Source organism: Fringilla coelebs (assembly GCF_963513975.1).
Source record: "Fringilla coelebs genome assembly, chromosome: 11".
In the NCBI taxonomy this organism is placed as follows: domain Eukaryota; kingdom Metazoa; phylum Chordata; class Aves; order Passeriformes; family Fringillidae; genus Fringilla; species Fringilla coelebs.
The window spans coordinates 7,043,881-7,056,297 of record NC_140037.1 but is presented as its reverse complement, the minus strand read 5'-3'; the positions used below and the strand labels follow the sequence as shown (position 1 = coordinate 7,056,297).

At 46.9% G+C, this 12,417-nt stretch overlaps 1 protein-coding gene across 1 annotated transcript in view; it reads right to left on the bottom strand.

Annotated features, from left to right (window-relative positions):
- AMOT (angiomotin) overlaps window positions 1-10,406 on the bottom strand; it is a 58,454-nt gene extending 48,048 nt beyond the window's left edge. The window contains exon 1 of the mRNA XM_084212855.1: window positions 10,310-10,406. The gene's annotated coding sequence lies outside the window, so the exon portion shown is untranslated. The remainder of the gene's footprint in view (window positions 1-10,309) is intronic.
- Window positions 10,407-12,417: the final 2,011 nt, after the last annotated feature.

The following is a 12,417-nucleotide window of genomic DNA, read 5'->3' as shown; positions in this document are numbered from 1 at the left end:
CAGGCTGAGCACACCAAGTGACCTCAGCCACTCCTCACAAGAGTTTCCGTCTAGACCTTTCCCTGTCCTCGTGGCCTCCTTTGTACACTCTTCTAAAAGCTTCATATCTTTTTTTATATTGTGGTGCCCAAAATGGCTCAAAACATCCGAGGTGAGAACACCCCGGTGCAGAGCGCAGCACAGAAGGACAATCCCCTCCCTGGCCTGGCTGGTGATGCTGTGCCCAGCGCCCCCCAGGACAGCCCCGGTCCCTCTGCAGGAGGTCCCACCTGGGCAGCTGTGGAAGCACCTACAGGAGTCAGCCCCACCAAACCAACCTGCCAAGCCACTGCACTGAAATGGGTTTATAGCAATGTACACCAGCCCAGGACTCAGCCCCGTTTTTGCTGGCCAAATGCTGAAAATAAATGAAAGCGAGGCAAGGACTGATCATGACTAACTGCATATAGGCAGGGTATTAAAGAAAATCCCTGTATATAATGTTCTACTTAAAACCAAAATGTACATCACGTGATCTTCCAAAGTTTAGGCTATCCTAATAGGCAATAACCACAGACCTCTACTATTCTGCCACAGCTGGAAATAATGGCCAGTGTGGAAAGATGAGACTGAAGACACTTCAGTTCTCCCCAAATACAACTCTGATTTTGCTGTGTTTCAGCATTTTATCACAAGATAAAAGATGGTGACCACATTCAGAAGTGGCATTTGCTGAAGGCTTTAGTGCCTGGAATCAGAGTGTGGAATTTCAACTCTTAAAACAGTTTATCTTTAAACATTCCACAACCTTTACAGCAAAGCAGGGACACATCACCTTTGTGCATGTGACCCCATTCAAAAGCCTGTAAAAGGATCCCAAAATGCTTCTAAAAAGAAATACTTAAGGCAGTCCTGTTTTGGAAGATTTAATAGAGGATTAGTAATGGCAGTAACACAGTCAGCTCTGCAGTCTTTGCACCAGAGAGGCAAAGTTCTTGTTCTGAAATGGGCTAAGCAACACCAACTTCTCCTCACCCCATCCCTGTAATCAGGGCAAAGCCCCAGTCTAAACAAGGCCGAGAGATAACAAACTGGTCCTTCAGTAGGGACTCATTTGTGTACAAACAATCTACCCTGCCTTTCTCACAATCCACCTCCTCCTCCAGCTTCTGCATAGGGAGCACTGCATTCCTCCCCCAGTGAGGCCATTCCTGTCCTGAACTCCAGAGGAGGACAATCTCCCAGTGACAGCTTCCACTTGGCTCCTGGTTATTACCTTGTAATTTCAAAAAAAAGAGTGAAACAGAAAACTGAATGCAGCTGTCACGGTGTGTCCACAGCTGATTAAATGCATAAAGGCCTGATCATGCAAATATGAAGCTCACTAAGCAGTACCAATTTGGTAAGGTTTGAGGCTAAGATGCCACCAGTTTCCAAAAAAAAACCTGAAAGTGCAAAAACTGGCCACATGTCAAATCCTTGCTCTGTGAAATTTGGCCTTCATGTGAGGAGAGATGGCATGATTCAGCCATTTACCTTTTAATCACTCTGAGCAAATAAATCCTTTCCAACATTCCCAAATGTTAGCATTGAAAAGAAAGACTTGGCCAAAAATTCAGGAAGTGGAATTACAGAAATCCCAAATGCAGCATCTATAAATATCTATTTTTTTCCCCCCTCATAACCAACATTCATTCACTGGAATGTTTTAATGGAAGAAATGGAGAAACACATGTAAACAGCTCATTAACATCCCATAACTTTACAGTTTGAAACGCCAAAGGAAAAAAAACAGGCAGTGGAGAAGCAGCTACTGAAGGCAGCATTTGCTGGATGCTGTGGGGCAGCGTTGTAAGGAAAATTAGCACAGCTAGAGCGAGGGAAAGAGTTATAAACTGTGCTTCAGTCACACATCCTGTCTCCCTCCCACATGCTCAAAGAAAATATGGGAGTAAAGAGAGGAGGCAGAGTCATCAGGAAAGCACAAGCATTGCTTCATGCAGGCACTGGGGAGCAGCGAGCCTTGCCCGAGGCGTGTTAACCTCGGCTCCTCTGCTGCCTATTCCAGGAGCACTGCTCGTGTGCAACCCACACAACTGGAGATACCAACCTTATCGGGACTGCAAAAGAACAAAGCTGCATGAAATCCAAACTCTCTTCCTTAAAGCACTCTCCCCTTGTATCCTCCCTTCACCCAGCTCCCCGCCCAGGCCGGTGCTCAGGAGCTCCAGCACACATCTGAACGGCTGCCAGCGGAGGAAGCGAGCAGTTTCCATACACACATCACGCCACAATGTGGGAATTCAGGAAACAACACAAGAAAGGGGTTCCTAATAACTGTTCCAGCGTGCTCGGGCCAATTTATGCAATCACACAAAGGTCACGGTGGTTGTGCTAAAAAGCACAAAAGATAAGCGCTACAACGGCAACTAATTCAAAGTAGGAGAATAAATCTCGGGCTTAGGAAAACCTGGAGTTGCTCCACCTACAATTTTTTAAGAGGCTGTCCTTCACATTCTTTAAAATTCCTCCATCTTAAAGTTCCTCCCTCCAGGAATGGCTGTAACTCAGGCGCCCTTTGTCCGCAGCAGCTGGAGCTCAGGAAGCTGCTGATATTATCCCTCCTGTACAGACACAGCTCAGCTCAGCATCCACTCAGCACACTGCACAGGGCCCTGAATTCATTTCCCTGCATCTCTGATCTCGGGCCAGTTTAACAGAGCTTTTCTTCTTGCACATAAAAATAAAGTGTTAGCAGGGCTCAGAAGTGGCATTTAGCTCTTGGGGCCAGACAGAATGTCCCCACCAAAGTGAGGGGCTCTTTGTCTATAAAATACATTATTGGGCAAAATAATGACCCTACAGTAAACAGACAGTAATACAAAGAAACAGGAAAAAAACCTAAGAAGAGGAACTGAGGATGTTTGCCAGGAATGTGAGCAGGAGCAAGGAACAGGAATTTCTGAAAAGGGAGAGTGTATTTCTTGTCAGAGAAGACAAAGTCAGAATGGTTTGGGTTGGAAGGGACCTTAAAGCTCATTTCATTTCAGCCCCTGCCTTGGGCAGGGATGCCTTCCACCCTCCCAGGTTGCTCTAAGCCCTGTCCAACCTGGCCTTGGACACTTCCAGGTGTGTTTGACAGATACTCATTGAATAAAAGGAAGTAAGGGAACCAACACCACGTTTGGGAACACAGATCAAAACAAGACTAAAAGATTTCAAAGCCTCATTAAAATCACAAGAAATGTGTGGAGAAAGCACCAAGGTACCAGAAAGTTGAGTGGTTGGTCCAAAGTCAGGCTGGGAGTTCTGCACTTGCAGAGGGCCTGCCTTGCTGCCCACAGGTAGTGAGCTCAGACATGCAGTACTGCAGCTTTTGCTGCTCTTTCACCACCTGGTTTCAGCACTCAGCCCCTTCAGGCTGGCCATGGCCATCTTTGCATCATTTGCAGAGGATTTGGTGTTGCTGCCACATCCAGCCCTGAGCTGTAACAAGGCCTGGAAGGGTTTGGGTCCTGGGTTGGGTATGGCTGGAGAACTATGATTTCTGAATGGAAAAGGAATCAGACAGATGAGAGGTTGAGGCATGAACTACATGAGTTATTATTCACCAAGATGAAAAGAACAGCTATTCACAGATCCAGAGCACCAGAAATTACCACCATCAAACTTGACATGCGTGGAATTGCTAGAAAAATTCTATTCCCAAAACACACGAGCAGGAACAGTTACACACTACTTATTCCTCTGGCCTTCACTAAGTAGCTGCTGTGTCTTTCTATACAAGTGTATTATTTTACCAATTCCACACAATAAAACTTTGATGACCACATAACTTCTGGGAGGGAAGTAACTGATACAGAAACCTCTGCAAAGCCAACTTCATGTCCTGTCTCTGCTGTGATTTACACTGTAACACAGCCCCAACTCATCTAAGATTTTTCATGCTGCTTCGTGTGAAGAGTTTTAAAAGTCTGTCAGTCTGGGAGGTGCCTCTAATGGATTGTAACTCAAGTGCAGCGTGGTTCCTGGGGTGAAGAAAAGGCCTGCACGGAAGGGGGAGAAAAGGAACAGCTTACCACAGTGAAATGTAATATAGAGGTCAGCAGTGACATGTCACCCGTGAGGTGATTGATCAGGTACCACCTGTAAGGAGAATTATTCTAACTGCTGAACCTTGGCCCCTCTCTCTGCAGAACTGCAGAGGAGAGCTGTGTATCCAGGAGAGTGGTAAACAACTGCCAACTATGGAAAAACAAATGTTGCAGCTTTGCCCTAAACACATTCACACCTCAGTGCCCTGCAGTTAAATGTAGTCTGGGCAAAATAAGCTTAGTCTGGACAAAGTGATTTCCTTACAAAATACTGTTCTTCTCCCAAAGATGGACCTGTAAGCCTTTAGCTGATATCTATTATATGTTAACAACTTAAATGTAGGAAAGGTGACCATTCTCTTGCTTCTCTATGCTCTTACCTCTCAAGTCTCTTTAAAAAGAGATGTGTCTTTAAAATCTGCTGGAATTAATTGAAAGATTCCCTCAACTTCCAGTGGATTTGGACCAGAGTGAACTGTAAAAGTAAGGCATGGAGGCACTGAACTTCAGCTCAGTATTTGTTTGCTCTCAAGGACTAAAGATTGTGTGAAATTACAAGTGAACAAGATGTACAGCAGGTTCTGCAGCAAAAACCAGACTTGCTAATCCTGATATTTCAATGACCATAAAGCCTAAGAATGGATCAAACCATCGCTGGTTTGATACCCAAAAACCCAACCTCTTCAAAGTCTCCAGGCCTGAAAATGGTGCAGCTGTATTGATAAATACCACAGGGAGGGGGGACAGGGGGTGCTCTTTGATTTAAAGCTCTTGCAACTCATTTTTAACGCTGATATCAGAAGCAGACTCAAAAGTGAGAAATGAGAGAGGTCCAGCCAACAGCAATCTCTGTCTGGGAACAACCTTGCAGTGCCTGGGAAGGGTAAAGGCATGGTCTCAGTGAAACACTGAGTGCCATGTGCATGCAAGAGTTCTGAAAATTGCAGGAGCAGAATCATCTTCCCCTGCTACAGAGAAGCCGTACTGTAACCAACTTGTTCTGAACATGAAATTGAAGAAGAGAAATGAAAGGAGAAAAAAATGTTAGATACAAAAAACATATTGAAATAAAATTGTTTAATTTCTCTTAAATAACTTTTTCAAAAAGTGCCAATTAGAATTTTTATGAATACACAGATATGCTCCTCAAAGCAGTCTTTTCCCTGTAGTAAGCTACAAAAGACTGATAATTAGAGAGAGCAAGATATCAAGTTACAGGTAATTGATTAACATTTCATTTTCATGTAAATGAAAAACTAAAAATAGAATTATGGAAAAAAGTCTGATTAGATTTTACAATCATTTTCAAAAGCGGCTGCCACACTCTGGAAGAGCACCAGCACTCTCTGCTGGTGATCCTTGTTCAACAGTTATCAAGAGAAAAATGAGGGATGAGAGTGCATTATATTCTTGATATGAAATCCCATTTTTGTTTTAAATTGATGATTAATTAGGTCCCTAACAATTTAGCAAACAGCAACTCTAGGAGCTAGCTATGCTTTTGGAAACAACACAGTCATTACTAAGAACTGCATTTACTCTGGGCAATCATCACTCACTAGAATAAATTTCTCTGTCTCAAATAAACATCTGATGTAAATGCTCTCTCAGCAGAAAGTACTTCTGTGGTGCTGCCACACAAAGACAAGCTGGTGTGAGAATTCCCATAATGCCAAATCCCTTGGCTCCACCCTGACTTTCCATCAATATTTGGGCTATGCCAAGAAAAACAGCTCTCCTTAAAAAAGTCCTAGCCCAGCTCCAACACCTTCCCCAACGGGAGCCACAGTGGGAATGCTGCTGTGTTCTCATCAAAGCAAACCTGCTCCCAGCCCTGTCTCTGTTCCACCCTTTGCCAGGAAGCTGGAAAAGCTTTGATTCTCTCTCCCCAGGATGCACCCAAGCCATGTCTCCTGGGCTGCCTTACACACCTGAGCCAGAGCCTGCCCAGGGACAAAGAGGCAGCAAAAACAAACCCCAAGCCAAGCACCTCAGTGCCAGCTGTCCCAGCTCCCAAACTGTGCTCGGAGCAGGCACCAGGAAGAAGGGTTAAAAACTGGCAAATTGAATCCATGTGCAGCTCATGGAAGTGTGGGAAACAAAAGAGACAATGTTAAGGACAGAGTATTCATTAGCAAAGGGCTCAAGTTTCTTGGCTTCTGCCATCTGCTTCCCAAAGGCCATTTTTCAAGGTAGCTTTTTGTTCTTCAGTTTTGAATGTAGCTGTGGAAAGACATCCCACTCCTCTTAGCTAATGAACTAAAGCTCAGTGCACGTTCAATGGCTTAAAATATTTTGTCTTTTTAATTCCCTGGGGACAAGAAGGGAATGTAATGTCAGAGGTAGGTTTTTTCTCCTGGGATTTTGATCAAATTTTTACTTGACACAGCTGACCCAAAAACCTCAGACACCTCCATAAATGTTCATTTACTCTATGGTATTAAATACATAAAGAAACCCTGTGTTCACACAAAAAATACACAAGACTTCACAATGCTGTATATATCTGTATATTATGTGTAGTGAGATACACAGCCCTTTTTGACTGCTTTCCTTTATTGAAGTAAAAATTGGGAAGAACAGCTCCTGAATTAGAGAAACAGCTCAAAGCCCTAAAAAGAACACACTCTGTGGTAAAAATAAGTGAGTTTTAACATAGTTGTAAGTCAAAGTCAGGAATAATTGTTCTAATGCATTCTGCTCTTGACAGATCTCAAATTTAGAAGAGCTTCACATTTGCTCAGAGTTCCAAGGAACTTTTTAAGCATTCAGAGATCACTGACACTTGGCAGAGTGGGACAGAGTGACAGCCAAATGCCAAGCACAGCTCTGAAATACTGCATGAGGAACAGACATTCCTGCCTAAGGGGGCAGAGCAAGTTTCCCACTGCAGAGAAGGACAAGAGTTTTCAAACCTGAAGTTTTCTGCTCTTCAAGGAATTTAATATTGTGCACATGACAGGATCCAGCCAGAGACAAGTGATCTACAGGGGATGAGAAGATGCTCAAAGCCTTGAGAAATTGAGCACCTGTAGGACATTAACATGATTACTTTTTTAATATTATTAACTATAGATGCCAGGCTGCTCTTAAATATTTTCTTCCCACATTCCTACCCACACCTTTACCTTTGTGCCATAGGAATTCTGTATTCAGCTCTGCCCCTTGATCATTAATGCAGACTCCTGAGCTTCAGACTTCAAAGCAAGGCAGGATTAAGAGTCACAGGACTGGGACAGCATCAAACCCTCCCTGTGCAGGAACCTCCACCTTGTGTTTGACTCCACAAACAGCTCCTGGGTGTCAGGACTGGGAAATCCAGGGATTTACGTGGAGCTTCCCACAGGTGAAATTAATAAGGGAGCCCAACAGTGCCTCACCTCCTTCCAAACACTGGTAAATGAAAGGAAATGGGAATTTCTCCTGGGGTTAGGGAAAGAAAGAAAGAAAGATGCTCTATAAATGTGCATGGGAAGAAACCAAAGGCTTCATTGTGTGGAAATGTACTTCTCCAGGAAAGCTCTTCTTCTCCTCAGCAGCACACGAGAGTGTTCTCGAGGAACCCATCATCACCCACAACCCTGATGGTGGTTTAGTCTTCATTCCTGATTTTTCTATTTTCCCCCCTCACCCTCCCTCATTCTGCTGCTCAAAATGTCTGCACTCCCAGTTTCCTCATTTCTGCAGGTCCTCCCCTGCCATGTGCAGCACATCCCAGTACCACCAGCATGACTGGGAGCTCCAGCCATGCCTCACTACTCAGAGCTTCCAGCAATGAGACTGACCTACAGTCAACACAACACAAATGAAGAAATTATAGCACAGATATATCAAGATACAGGTCTGTCTAAGACCCTGAGGAACTTTGGGACTCATTTCAATCTAACTTGCAATCAGCATCCCTTGGAGTTACATTTGAAAATTACACCAACTTGGCCAAGATTAAGCCACATCAGGCTTAGGCAGAAAGGCAGTCTGGGCTTTTTCAGCTTTATTTGTAGCTGCTGTTATAGCACCAACTTACAAGGAAATTACACAACACCAGACTAAGACAGGTGCAGTTCCTTTAGTGGTAAGAAAGCTGCTAGAGATCTCCAGACTCAGGAATTTTCATGACTACATGGTTGGCACCTGCTCTGAATTAGACATGGCAATGCTACAATGGGAGAAGCTGTTGTAGACACTCACTGCCCCCATCAGCCTCACAATCCCTCACAAACACTGGGCTGAAGTGATGGAAGGTGGTCTTACAGAGCAGAGATTTCCTTGCTGAGAGGGTGAACTGCAAAGCCAAACTCAGAAATTTCTCTGCCTAACAAGAAGGTTGCAATTAGGTCATTGCTGAGTGCTGGGTAAGCACAGATGAGAGCAAAAGCATTCCCACAGAACAACTCAGATGTGACAGCAGGTACTTGGAATGAGAACAAGGATTTCATCCACCTAGTCCTGCTGCTGAATTATGTGGATAAACAGTGATCCTGATGGAGCCAGCCCCCAGCAGGACAGCAGGTGTCAGGATACACAGACCCAGTTTGGCACAAGCAAACTAAATTTCCAAACAGAAAAGCCCATGTCCAACTTTTGAAATTTGACAAAGAGCTCAGAGCAAGTTTCAGGTGAGAATTCTATTTAGGATGTGGATCCAGGCCGCAACCTTTTTTTGTATCTTCTGGACTCCAGTTTGAGCAATGCTTCTTATTTCTGAACCCTATTTCTGCTAAAATACTCCATCAGTTCTATGCCCAGCCCTGCTCAGCTCAGGCTGGATATTTTGGTGAACACAAGACCTTTATTCAAATGCCAAGGAACTTCAATAGAACACTCTCCAGGCTGCTTTTTGGTCACTGAGACTCCCTCCCTTGGATCCTGCACATGGAATTACCTGTCCTAGGGGCACACAGGTCAGGAGAGGGGAGATTTGTGGGTTAATGGGATACTGTTCTGATCAGGGAGATTAGGTTACAAGGCCGTGCCTTGTGACACACTGCCTTCTTCAGTGTGGCATTTCAGTTTACAACTGGGGATTTCTCCTAATTAGATTGTACTTTTAATTATTTATGGCCTGTATTATCTGCAGAAGCTGCCCAAAACCTAAGCCTTAATACGGATAATTGGAATAATCATATTTTCCCTCTTTTGTAAAGCACCTTGAGCCTTACTGATGAGAAATGCTAGGATGTGATTAGATGCTTAATGAAAAAAATATCATTAGAAAGTGATAGAAGGAATAAAAATGAAAAATGAACAAAAATGGAATTTTCTATTTTATACTGCACTGGGGCTGAATTAAGAATCATTTATCAGAGGCGATGCTGAAAATTTCAACCTGAAAATGGAGTGGAGATTTTCTTTATGCATGTTCAGATGGGAGAGCGCAGGTGAGGATGCCGGAGTCGGGGCGTGGATGTTGTGAGAGGTCTGAACAGCCCCCAGGAGCCTGAAACATGGCAGCGCTGGGCTCTCCCACCTGGTGCAGCCAGCCCTTGGCTGGTGCCAGCACCAAGAAAAGCAGTGGGTGTTCAACATCCCCCCGGCTCCTGTGTCCACCACAGCTCCTCCACACTGAAGATTTGGCTTTCCAGCCCTCACCTTCCCAAAAAGTATTGAGGCAGAAGGGGTTTGAGCTGCTTATACCGTGTGCTAGAAGTCACGGTGAATATTTATGGCCCTGCCTGACTCAGTTTGTGAATGAAACCCACAAGGACCGTACCGGGGACGGCCGAAGCAAGGCACGGATGCAAAGCTTTTAACCCTTTGGGGATTATCACCCTCCAAACCTGCTCTCCCAGAGATCAAAGCAGGAGGATTTGGAGACGTTTCTGTCAAATTCAGAGCTGGGGCAGGTGCAGGAGGAGAAGGGCAGAGCAGGGACCATCCCTGGCGGCTGGGGCAGAGCAACAGGGCAACAAAACATCCCCGGCCCCACCTGGACCGGACAGCGGAGCCGGGGAGGGGCCGCACCGAGGAGCAGGGACGGCTCCCGCAGCCCGCAGCAGCCCCCGAGCCTCGCCGCCTCCCCCAGAGCCGCCAACAGCGCGGGCTGAGCCCCGGGACCGCCCCACACCGCCCGGGGAAGGAGGAGAAGATGCCCGTGAGGGCAGCGGCAACACCCGGCTGCCCTGCCCCGCCTCGGGGGGCCCGTCCCGGGCGGTGCCTGAGGGGACAGCGCCGGCCTTTCCCCGCGCCGGCCGCCGGCCTCGCCCCGCGGCCGCGCCCTCCCCGCGCAGCGCCCTTACCCCGCGGCCGCCGGGCCCCGCGGCCGCCCTCACATCCATCCCGGGCCGCTCACGCCGGGGAGCTCCGGCAAGGGCCCCCCGCCGATGCCGTGGGGAACTTTCAGCAGGCGGCTGCAACTACGGCGCCCGGCATCCCCCGGCGGGCCGGCGAGCGGTGCCGGCCGGGAGCTGTAGTTCCGCACGGGCGGGGGAGCCGCCGGCTGCCTGCGGGCAGCGCGCCTCGGCCCAGGGGAATCGCGGCACCGGCGGGGCTGGAACAGACCTGTGAGAGCAGCGAGCCCAGCCTGCGAGCGACCCCCACCTTGCCAGCCAGGCCAGAGCGCTGGGTGCCCCGTCAGTCGTTCCCTGGACACCGCCAGGGATGAGGAGCTCGCCACCTCCCTGGGCAGCGCCTTGCAATGTTCAACAACCTTTTCCGTGACGAAGTTCTTCCCTGTATCCGACCTGAACCTCCCCTATCCTATCTCTGGTTGCTTGGGAGCAGACTCCAGCTGTCCGCTCCTGTCAGGAGGTGTGCAGAGCCAAAGGTCCCTCCTGAGCCTCCTTTTCCCCAGGCTGGGCCCTGCTCCTGGGGCTCCGGCACCTTCCCAGCTCCATTCCCTGCCCTGGACGTGCTCCAGCCCCTCCATCTCCTTTCTGAAGTGAAAGGCCCAGAAGCGAACACAGCACTGGCCTCAGCAGTGCCCACTCAGGGGACAGTCACTGTCCTGGTCCTGCTGGCCCCACCATGGCACACCAGGTGCCAGTGGACTCTTGCCCACCTGGGCACACCTGGCTCATGTTCAGCTGCTGTTGAGCAGCACCCCCAGGGCCTTTCCCACCAGGCACTTTCCAGCCCCTCTGCCCCAGTCTGGAATGTTCCATGGGGTAGGTGTGGCCAAAGGATTTAAGTTCTTTACTTTTTATTTCACCTGGCTCTTAGTATCAGCCCCCTAAACCTGCTGTATATCTATTACCTCCATCACATCATGAGCTTTCTGCAACAGCTTTGCTTCTAAACTTTCTTCCACCATTTTTCTGACAGGGACCATTCCTTGCCCCAGAAACTCTCAACAAAAACAATAAAAATGTAAAAGCCAAGCTGTCCAAGAAGTATTAGCAGGCAAAACTTAAAGAAAGGCCCTGGAAAGTCTGTCAGTGAAATACTCAGCTGCTGGCCATCAAGGGTTCAGCTCATATGGTCTTCTGTTTACATGCTTCATCCATTTTTATTTACAATTCATTTTTATTTAAAGTTATCTCTCTGGCCCTGCTGTGCCATGTTTCCTGTGTTGAACACAGTACAGTACACAAAACAAGCCATATGGAAACAAAAGGATATTTCAGAGATGGGAGTAGGAAGCATTCAAATTCAGGTGGAAAAATGGTTTTAAGCAGAGACATGTGTGTGTACAGAGCATTATTATTGCTTGCTGTATTTAATTACAGATAGCTTTGTTTTGTTGTTTTTGATGGAGAGAGGAAAAAGCCAGCAGAGGTTGGGCCACACACCAACCTTCCACTGTAAACACCCAGAAAGGAGGGCTGGGGGAAAGTCTGTTATTGCTCCATGGGAGTCCAGCAGCACAGGGGCACAAGAGTGACACAAAAACGGGCTGTGCTGTCACGAGGTCTTGTTTGCCAGAACCAGACAACGAGGATCTGTTACAAGACATGGTGGAATGTTTGTTTTTGTAGTAGTGGATTTCCAAAATCCATGGTCTTTTTGTGGCTGACAAGCCCCCTCCTTTCTTTGCCTCGTTCCTGCAGCTGTCGGAGGTCTGCACCCCTGCCTGGAAAACATGAGCAGAGCACAGCAAAAATGTGCATCATTCATGTGCCATCAGACAATGCTTGGGAGAGTTACAAAGGAGGGGAGGAAGAGGAGAAGGAGACCACAGTGCTGCCATAACTTGCATTATTTCTACTTTCTTTGCAATAGTCACTTTTAGCTTTAAACTATAACAGCTATATATTTCATAGCAGCTTTACCACTCTTCAGCAATTATTGGGTTTTAATTCACGCCCCCTCATGACCACGTAAAATTTGGCAGAGTGTCTCTGTTCTAACACATACTTTCATTGTGTTTTAGTAGTATTTCATATATAGAAATGAACTGAAAAGCAGA